Source organism: Heptranchias perlo, chromosome 36 (genome assembly GCF_035084215.1).
Source record: "Heptranchias perlo isolate sHepPer1 chromosome 36, sHepPer1.hap1, whole genome shotgun sequence".
Classification (NCBI taxonomy): Eukaryota; Metazoa; Chordata; class Chondrichthyes; order Hexanchiformes; family Hexanchidae; genus Heptranchias; species Heptranchias perlo.
Window position 1 is genome coordinate 9,158,647 of NC_090360.1, and position 9,534 is coordinate 9,168,180.

A 9,534-nucleotide genomic window follows, 5' to 3' on the forward strand; every position below is an offset into this window, starting at 1 on the left:
GTAAACCTCACCTACTGTGCAATCCAATTCACACTTTTAAAAAAAGAAAGCTGGTTGCAAATCAAACATGCATAAACCTGCAACTGACAGGGAAAGGGGAAAAAAAGAGGAAACCTTGTCTTGAAGCCAACTTCTTGAATGCGCAGCGGCTTTGAGTGGGCAACTACGATCAGCTCTGCACCTGTTGTAAACAATTAGTTCTCTTTACTCCTGCGGCCCCATTGTCAGCCTGGGACTATAGCTGCATTAAAACAAACAGGCAGACTGCATGTAGGGCACGCTTCCACAACACTGGACAGTGAGAAGACCTTCCCCTTTCAAACCAAATGGATCAAGCAGTGAAAGAACTTCTTTGTTGAACTTTTTTTTCTAAAAAAAAGCACGACCAAAACATTACTGTTGGTGAAGTCTGGACAAAATGAAGGATTTGCTACTTTGGTGCAGTGTTGCTTTCCCTATGCCTTTGCTCTAGCTGGACACTAGCAATTTGTGCTTATTCTTCCACAACCAGCAGCCCCCTCCCACCCCCTGACATTTTTAATATCCTTCCTGCTCCCTTATCCCAACCCTCCCTTTACTGGACTTCATCCACTCCTCCTTCATCTCCGTCCATTGATCAAACTAACTGGATGGTCGGTGCAGGACAGGACCAGTCTGGCCAGTTTCTCAGTCACACCGGAAACGGGCCACTTCACTCGTCTCCATCCATCAGCCAGTCAAACTGCCCTGAATTCAGCAACTGGATAAGTTTGAGCTTAAGCCTGATGTGCTTGGCAGTCCAACATTCTAGTGCTGCAGGTCACCGGCAGCCACTGTCACGTTAATTATATCTAGATACTGCTCAACCCCAAATTAACTACTGTAGGTCAGATTGCTTTTGTGAAGCAAATAAGTTTGCGATTTTCATGTCCAGGGACAGAGGACAATTTACCACGAGTCACTCACTGGCTTTACTTCTCTTGCTTACTCGTGCTGAAAATGTGACTCTTTTGCCAGATACACTCAGTGTACAGCAAATTTTTTATATAGTTTCAGGCCTCAGTTTGATTTTGTTTTTACCTCTTCCTCTCCCTTTTCTATAGCTGTCAATTCCCTCTCTGGGATTTAGTTCCATTAGGGGTGGTCACCCTCCAATACCACATCCATGTAACCAGTATTAAGGAGTGAGCCTTAACAGTGCCAACAGGCCATTCAACGATGGTGGAGATCATAGCCCAGCTCTAACCTGCCTTCACCCGACACCCACATACGCTCCCAGCAGCGGTCCCTGTAGATCACAGATACCAACCATAGCCGATTTTCCCTTCCCGACCCAGGGGCACTCCGGCCAGTTTCAGTATCGTGACCACTGCCCAGGCTGAAATCTCCCAACAGAACTCAGATCAAGAATCAAACCTGGGACCATCCTGAATAATATAGTAATTTTAAGGTGAGGCCTTTATCTCCATATTGGAAGCAGCTTTCTCTGCTTTTGATTCCTTTCTCATCATTACTTGCCTCTCTCTGCTCCAGAATCTTTTCTTGCCATTAATTTATTTTCTGTCCAGGCTGAACTGTAACTAAAATAAAAATAGTGTGTGTGTGTGTAAACTGGATAGCCATGTGTTGAAGGAAAGAATACCAGAGCTTGGTCTTTAGTTGCTTTCAAGTCTTTATTCACAGAGTTTCCTCTTGCACACCCCACACCCTTGTTAAGCTCTCCTATAAAAAGGATCCAAGAGAGTCCCCTATTGATACCCACCACCTGAATACAATTAACCCCAATTGATACAAATCATACAATTAACATGTGTGTGTGTGTTCTTGCAGTGGCTCCCTGTTTCCCCAATAATTCATCCAGCAAGCAGCTAAGCTGCAACGGCCAGGGAGGTCCCAAGTTCAATCCCTGTTGAGTTAACTAATCTCAGCCAGGACAACAGTATGAGTGCTACTTCCAAGAGGAAGTCGGAAAAATAAAAAAACAAACCCTGTGCCTGTGTGGGTTTTAAGTGAGGAGTGGATTGGGTTGTGATGCCCCAATAACCATATAAGCCTCCTGACACTCAATGTCAAGGCTCATCCATGAAGAGTGGTCAATCAAGCAAGGTATCCAATGGCAACAATGAAAGCTGTACACTAGCAAAAAGTCGACATCTGGGGAAGGGGAGAAAATTGGCAGGAAATGTTTTAAAAAGCAATAGGGATATGAAATAACTTGATTCCCTCTCTCCCCTTTCTTCCTTTTATAAGTCCCTCATCGGGGAAGGCTGCAACAACCAGCTCCTAGTCTTCTGCCAATGCTGCTCTTCAAGGGGCCGCTAGGAAACGCATGACAGTGACCCGGGGACAGCTCTCCCTCCGATTTACCTCCTCCCCATGGGAAAATGTCAAACAGATGGAAGTCCTCTGCAGGCAACAACACAGGCATGCATGGGCTCACACCAGACAGTTGGAAAAGAAACAGAAACTGAACCCATGCCCCTCGAATCAATGGTGCCTCAGGTTACACCAGTTTTAAATGTTCATTTCTGCTTTGTACGACACTAAATGTAAACCATGTTATCGGGTTTATTTTCCATTGGAAAGAAAACACCAAAGGAAAAGCCTTTGCCACAATCATTTGATCGTGAAGGAACGATGATCTCTGTGTATGAGATTGGCAGTGTCTTTCGTCACGCTGTCTCTTGGGTAGGAGGTAATACCGTGACCTCAAGACTGGAGAATCCCAAAAACCAGGCAAATTAGCACAGTAAAAAACCAGCATCCCTGCGCTGGGCAGCAGCAGTGCTCAACTTCAAAACAAACATGCACGTGGGACACGGATCACTCAAAAGGCTTCATAACTAGACACACAATTCAGTAAATCAACCTCATTAGGAACGGTTAAGCAATAAATGTAGTCCTCTGCTTGATTGCGGGCAGTGCACAGTCAGAAAGATGCTGTATGTAAATCATATTCCTGTCATCTATTTACTAGCAGTCGTTTTTTTTTTAAAAAGGCTAAGCACACAGGTTAGCTAAATATGAATTTATGAAATTGACCTGAAACTGACAAGTAGATCATTGCAAAGCTTTCAACTTTCAAAGGTTGAGGGTCATTGAAGTGAACAAGGTAGGTGCACCTACTCGTGATCGCCATTTTAAAGAGCAGAGAACCTTTGTTGTGCAAGGACTGCAGAAAGGCCCTTAGCTGAGGTATACGCTTGTTTTACAAAGAGATATTTATCAATCATCAATGGTGGCATTTTACCACTAAATGACTGACTGAAATCCAGTGTTCATGAATCTGTCTCACTTGCAGTCAAACAGACCAGTTTTGTTGGTTACGAGTCTGTTAGGGGACAGAAATAAATCACTTATGTCGAATGCAAGAAAGAATTATCTTTTAGGCATTCCTCTATCTCCAAACCCAAAGAACTTGTCAACCAGAAACCTTATAGGAAGGGTAGCATGGATACACTCCTGCGTGACACCAAAGGTATTGAAATGAAAACTTTCAGAAAACCCAATTTAAGCAGGTAATGAAGGATGTGTATTTACTGCATGTCAAAATAGATTTGGGCAAAGTCAAGTGTTAAACATACAATCCATATCTCATTGGAAAGTCCAACTAATTGCAATACAATGCAGTTATTCAGGATTTTCTACGCACGTCTTGAAGTTTCCCACTATGAGTCACTTAACGTTCACACTCCAGCCAGGATGTCATGATACAAGGACAGTGTGGGTGCAGACCAGTTATAGGAGCAGACTGGCTGTAGCTGCCTCGGCCTCTCACTCCCTCCAATCAATTTCAATTCCCTGTTCCACATTTCTAGCAATTATGACCTTGACTGGAAGAGTTTAAAAAAAAACACAAACATGGCTCTCTATGTATTGTAGGGGTGGCCACAAAACTATTTCGGAGTAACAAAGGTGCAATTGCCATGTGGTGAACTTGATTATCCTACAGGTAAACGTCATCTTAATCTCTCAAGATGTGTAGAAATCACAAACACTTTCTCAAGTACAGCGATTCTAAATAGTGTACATCATGTCATGCTCTCAGTGGTCATACTGTCAAATCACTTTTCATGAAATTCAATCACATCCAAGAAGTCCCAAGTCACGAAGTACTGCCGACTGCTATTTCAAACGTGACCGCAGACAGCTCGATACGATAGGTGTAGTAAAGGCTGGGCCCTTTACAAGTTAGGAGGCCAGACTGGCATTTTCAAAGAGGAAGTGTCAACTTTCAACTATTAATACTCAGATGTGTCAACTGACATTTTCATGAAAATGGAAAGATCTCACAGATTAGCAGTGGTGTATTTTTGCATGTACTGTGGCAAGTAACAGAGGAAACCAGCTGGCTTAGCCTCATTGCCCCAGTACAATACAGGAAAAACTTACTGCTCAATTAATATTACAGCCTCATGAGAGTCCCCACAAATGGCTCAGTGGGTGAACGTACTTCATGGGATGGCACTGAGCCATGCTACTGCTAATGTGAGAGATCTTTTCATTCTCAAGAAAATGTCAGTTGACATATCGGAGTATTATTGAGTTGAACGTTGACACTTCCTCTTTGAAAAGGCCAATCCGACCTCCAATGATGCTGAAGGCCCAGCCTTCACTGTGCCTATCGTGTTGAGCTGCCTACGGTCAAGTTTGAGATAGCAGTCGGGTGCATCTTGTGACCTGCGACTACTTGGTGTGATTGAAGGTCGTTAAAAGTGGTTTTTGACAGTATGATCACCGAAAGCAGAGTCTCATGATTCAAATCCCATTCTGCACAGAGGTGGCTGATTTCAACCAGGGCAACAGCAAGACCATTGATCAAAAAAAAATCCTCCAAGCTTCCTGCTCTTCACACCTAGCCAACGACTTCTGCTAGAAAGTACCCATAAGTGAAAATAAAAGCTACAATGCACATCAGGGGATTTAGAGAATATTGTTGGAGCCATAAGGTGACAATTATTTTTTTCTGTCCCCTCACTCATCCTATCCTGTACAGTTCCACATCTGGCAGCACCCCTCCAGTAACTAGTCAAGGTGGCCATGCTCGATCAGTGTGCCGACAGGCTATTCGACTGACAAGAGGAGAGAGAGGAACCCATTTTGGCTGAACCCAAACCTGCCCTCACAAAGTATAAGCATATTCCTTTCCAGTGAACCCAGCTGAGCATCAGAAGCGGGAACCCTCGATGATGTTCCCCCACCTACTCAAGTACAGGTGTCAGCTGTGGCTCAGTGGGTAGCACTCTCGGCTCTGAGTCAGAAGGTTCAAGTCCCACTCCAGAGACTTAAGCCCAAAATCTAGGCTGACACTCCACCTCAGTACTGAGCACGTGCTGCACTGTCGGAGTTGCCGTCTTTCAGATGAGATGCTCACCTGAGACAGTGAACAGGGCCTCGGTTTGACGTCAACAATCCTGTGGCATTATTTCAAACAAGAGCAGGGGAGTTGTGCCCCCCACCCCGGTATTCTGGCCAACAATTATCCCTCAACCATCACTAAAACAGATTATCTTGTCATTATCACATTGCTGTTTGTGGGACCTTGATGTGCGCAAATTGGTTGCCGCATTTCCCGATATTACAACAGTGACTAGACTTCAAAAGTATTTAATTGCCTGCAACGCCATTTGGGATATCATGAAAGACGCTATATAAAAGTCTGACTTTCTTTTACAATGTCAGTTGTCGAGCCCCAAAGTTATCTTGGAGATCAACACATACCAGGGCGAATCTTCAGAACTTACTAGAACTCAAAGTTACATGGTCCATCTACCCACTGAGACATGGGGGGGGGGGGGGGGGGGGGGGAGCCTTGAATTACAATGTTTCAAATATTACTGTTCAAAAATAATTAGGATCTTTTGTACTCCTCCAACTCGGTTTCATGCCAGAAATCTAATTATATACACAAGCTGGCTTATTCCTCATATCTCCTAATAATTACTCCTGCAATCTATATGTCAGAATGTATAGATTTACTTCCCCATCAGATGACACTTGGCTTCAACCCATGACAGCACACATGCATTGTCCTTCACCTGTGCGGTCAACTCACTCAAGCACATCACTGGTCATTTTCACAATGGAAACCAGGGAGGGGGGAGGAGATAGTACCTTGGAATATATAAAAAGTGTATTATACAACATAACAGATGGTCAGGGGATAAATTACAGGCATCTATGAGTCAGTCCTTCATCAGGTTGATTCTTAAGTGCATGCTCGTGATTTCTTCATTTGTGCACAGATTGACCCCGAAACAACTTGGGACACATCCACATCTGTACCTGACCTGCAACCATCTGTTAGTCCCCTGCATTTTCACAAACAGATTTTGCTCTTCCAACATTGATTCTAATGAATGGACATACACTTACCAGTATCCATCACAAATCACACATGCACCCTGATATTACTGCACCAATATCCACCCATTTATTGATGCAATACCATTCCACGTTCTATCATCTTTCCATTCATTTTGAAGCAAAACCCATCACCAATATATGATGACCATCCACTGTGATGCCACATCGCTACCATGGCATCATGATCAGCCATCCCTCATAACACACCACACCAACCTCGCCGTACGTCCATTGTTTTTCACCCCTAACGCTTCTTTGTATAGTCACTGCACCTTTGCTCAACATCTTCCATTTTCTAACAATTAGGACAAATAGACACTTACTATGTATAGACTATACAAAGTGATTGGATAATCAGCAAGAAATATCATTGGTTTCAGCTTTCCATGAACATGAAGGTTCGAAAGCCAACCCAGGACCACATCTGTAACTCATGTCAACCATCCATTATTCTTCAGTTACTCATGTAATACAATAAAAGATAAGTCAGTTTTAAAATCTGTAAGCCAAACTCATCACACAGAGAGTCAATAGTTACCTTTTGTTTAAAACAAAACTTAAGTATTGCATTCTGAATAGAAATGCTTGATATGGCCCCTCCCACTCCTGTCAAAGATGTAACCCCCATTGTAATGGCATTCATCACCTGGGACAGCACAGCCCATAATACTGTGGTCATGATCCTTACACTAATGACATTACAGATAAAAACAAGTTCTTCCTCGTGTTGTACAGTACTGTCTGAGACACAGACTTGCACGTGCTCTGCTGCAGATTTCAGTTGCATTGTGTCTTTTGTTTAACATGTGGTGTTTCAGCATCCTCGACTTGAACAGGGTAAGGTCAAAGCAGTGCTTCCATCACTAGTATTCGTGCACCCAAATCAGGGCAGTGACGACGATAGCTGCCGCAAACGATGCCCTTCACCACCAGTTTTCTGAGCCCTTACGATTGTTTCAGCCGAGTACTTCACAGTCTAGTCTGTCTGATTCACAATGATCTCTATTCAGAGCCCTAATGGACAATTCACAAAAACAAGCTCATATAGGCAGTGCCCAGAAAATACCCCAGGTCATACAACCCCCTCTCTCTAACGTCTCATAGGAAACCTTTGATGGAGCATTTGTTAGACCTGCCAAGTTAAATCCTTCTTTCTCATGTCAATGATTTGAAAAGGCAGTACATCAGATTCACGGGCCTACAGTGGTAAATGGAGATCAATTTATCTGACACTTAATATTCATTGAACCGTTTGAACACCACAAATTAACTAACAAGATATCTGTGTATATAAACTAAAAACATGATAGTGGACAATAATCAAAGAAGCTCTATAGTTTTCAAAACAATAAATGTTATCCTGTATGATCAAATCATCAATTGAAATTAATAGTTAAACTCATTTTAGTAACTGTCAGAAAATAGTTAACATTAAAATATTTAAGATACATTGATTTCAAAATTGCAAGTACAGGTGCAGAAAACCAATTTCCTACATCATCTTTCATTGTTTCATAACTGTGCTAAATAACATTTCTCTGCTTAGGCTATTTTTTTTATTATCCTAACACATTCTTAAGATTTTACATTCCTTTGGTGTCTAATTGACAGCAAAAATAATGGTTTTCCTCTCCATCTCCCCCTTTCAACAGTCATCTGGAGAATCTCCCCTCCCCTTTTATCCTGACAATGGTTAGAAAGCAGAACTGGCCAGTTTCAATTTGCCTCCTTTTTTTCTCTCTCTCTCTCTGTCTGTTAGCTGTTCCCCTGCTCTTGCTTCCTGGACAGATGTACTGGAGTGCTCCTTCCTCCTGCCCTGTTAAGAGGCCCTAGTCCCAACTGGCTTTCCTATCCACAGACACCAGCAAGCAGAGAGAGAGAGAGAGAGAGAGAAAAAAGCACGCTCACTTCCCTAAACCATTTTTTAAACTAAGCTTAACTCGCAATTACCCATCTTACGTTTCAGATACGAACTTGTTTGGCTGGATAAAACCCTACTCGCGGAGATCTCTCAGACACACACACACAACACACACACAAAAAGTGGCCTAAATCCACACCAAACACTTTTCTCGCTTTCTCTTTACTCCCCAAAGCTCTCCAGTACAAGGGAGGGACTTAGCCAAGGAAAACCTCGTACCCGATTCCTGTCTGTCCCTTTCTGTGCCAACAAAAACGAGTCAGGAATCCAGCGTGAACTATACAGATCTCCACAGATCAAGCGGCTGCAAAAAGGAAGAAAAAAAAGATCGTCTCCTTAACTGGTTTCTCTATCTGCGACCCCCATTGTTTCATTAGTGAGAGACAGTGGCAGCCCCATTCACAGCGAGCAACGGCGCCTTCAGCCAACAGAAGAGACAAAAAAGGTGTGAAATCCCAAGAAATTGACATGAAACTTACTTACGGAATAAAACAGCCCGGAATGAGAAATCCCTTGCGGAGGCCTCGGTATTTCTCTGCTTCGTGTGTCCCCAGTATATATATATAAAAAAGGAGAGAGAGAAAGGACCGACTTAATGTTAGTGCGTGAGTAAGTGAATCAACTAACATACAGCGGAGCAAGTTGAAGTGTCAAATTACATTGGCTATTCTATTACCAAAGGGCCATGCTTGGTGGCTGCTAACAAAATCTGTCCCAGATCTCCAGCACACCGCCAGGCGCGGGGAAGAGGAGTCAGTACGGGCGATGCTGGGTTTTTTTTCTCTCTCTCTCCCTTTTAGTCATCAGCCAGGGTTACACAATCAATTTGGAGAGCGAGAGTGCTCAGGAGTCTGTACCTTTTTCTTTGGGGCACCGGTGATCGGGAATTAAAACGTGATTGATAATCAAGGCTGCGAAAATGTATTGCACATAGGAAAATTACGACGGAATGCAATTCAGCAACATAGAATACGAAACTATTATAACGCATAACTCATATTTAAAAGACTTTGCATGGTATATATTCACTGGGGCTTTTTAAAACAATAAAATCTTCCAACGTATCTTAAGTTTCTTTTTAGGGTTTCGAAGCAAATGCATTGCACAGAATAAATAAAAGGAATGGACGTCTATTTACTTGTGTTTTATGGTGCTGTGATTCCTGGGAATCGCCGTACCTAGGATGCTGTGAGCAGCTCCATCGTGAGTCTGATCCGGCTTTTGCAAGCTGCTCTTTTCTCAGATGGAAAGCGTCTGAATAACAAAGA

At 43.0% G+C, this 9,534-nt stretch overlaps 1 protein-coding gene across 9 annotated transcripts in view; it reads right to left on the minus strand.

The window, feature by feature from the left end:
- The window catches only part of zmiz1a (zinc finger, MIZ-type containing 1a), a 375,723-nt gene extending 366,811 nt beyond the window's left edge, over positions 1 to 8,912 (minus strand). For 6 of the 9 annotated variants that reach the window (XM_067972512.1, XM_067972510.1, XM_067972507.1 and 3 more), the window contains exon 1: positions 8,750 to 8,909. The gene's annotated coding sequence lies outside the window, so the exon portion shown is untranslated. Of the gene's footprint in view, positions 1 to 8,745 lie in introns of all 9 variants that reach the window. The other 3 variants (XM_067972517.1, XM_067972508.1, XM_067972504.1) reach the window with 3 other exon arrangements.
- Between the last annotated feature and the right edge of the window lie 622 nt (positions 8,913 to 9,534).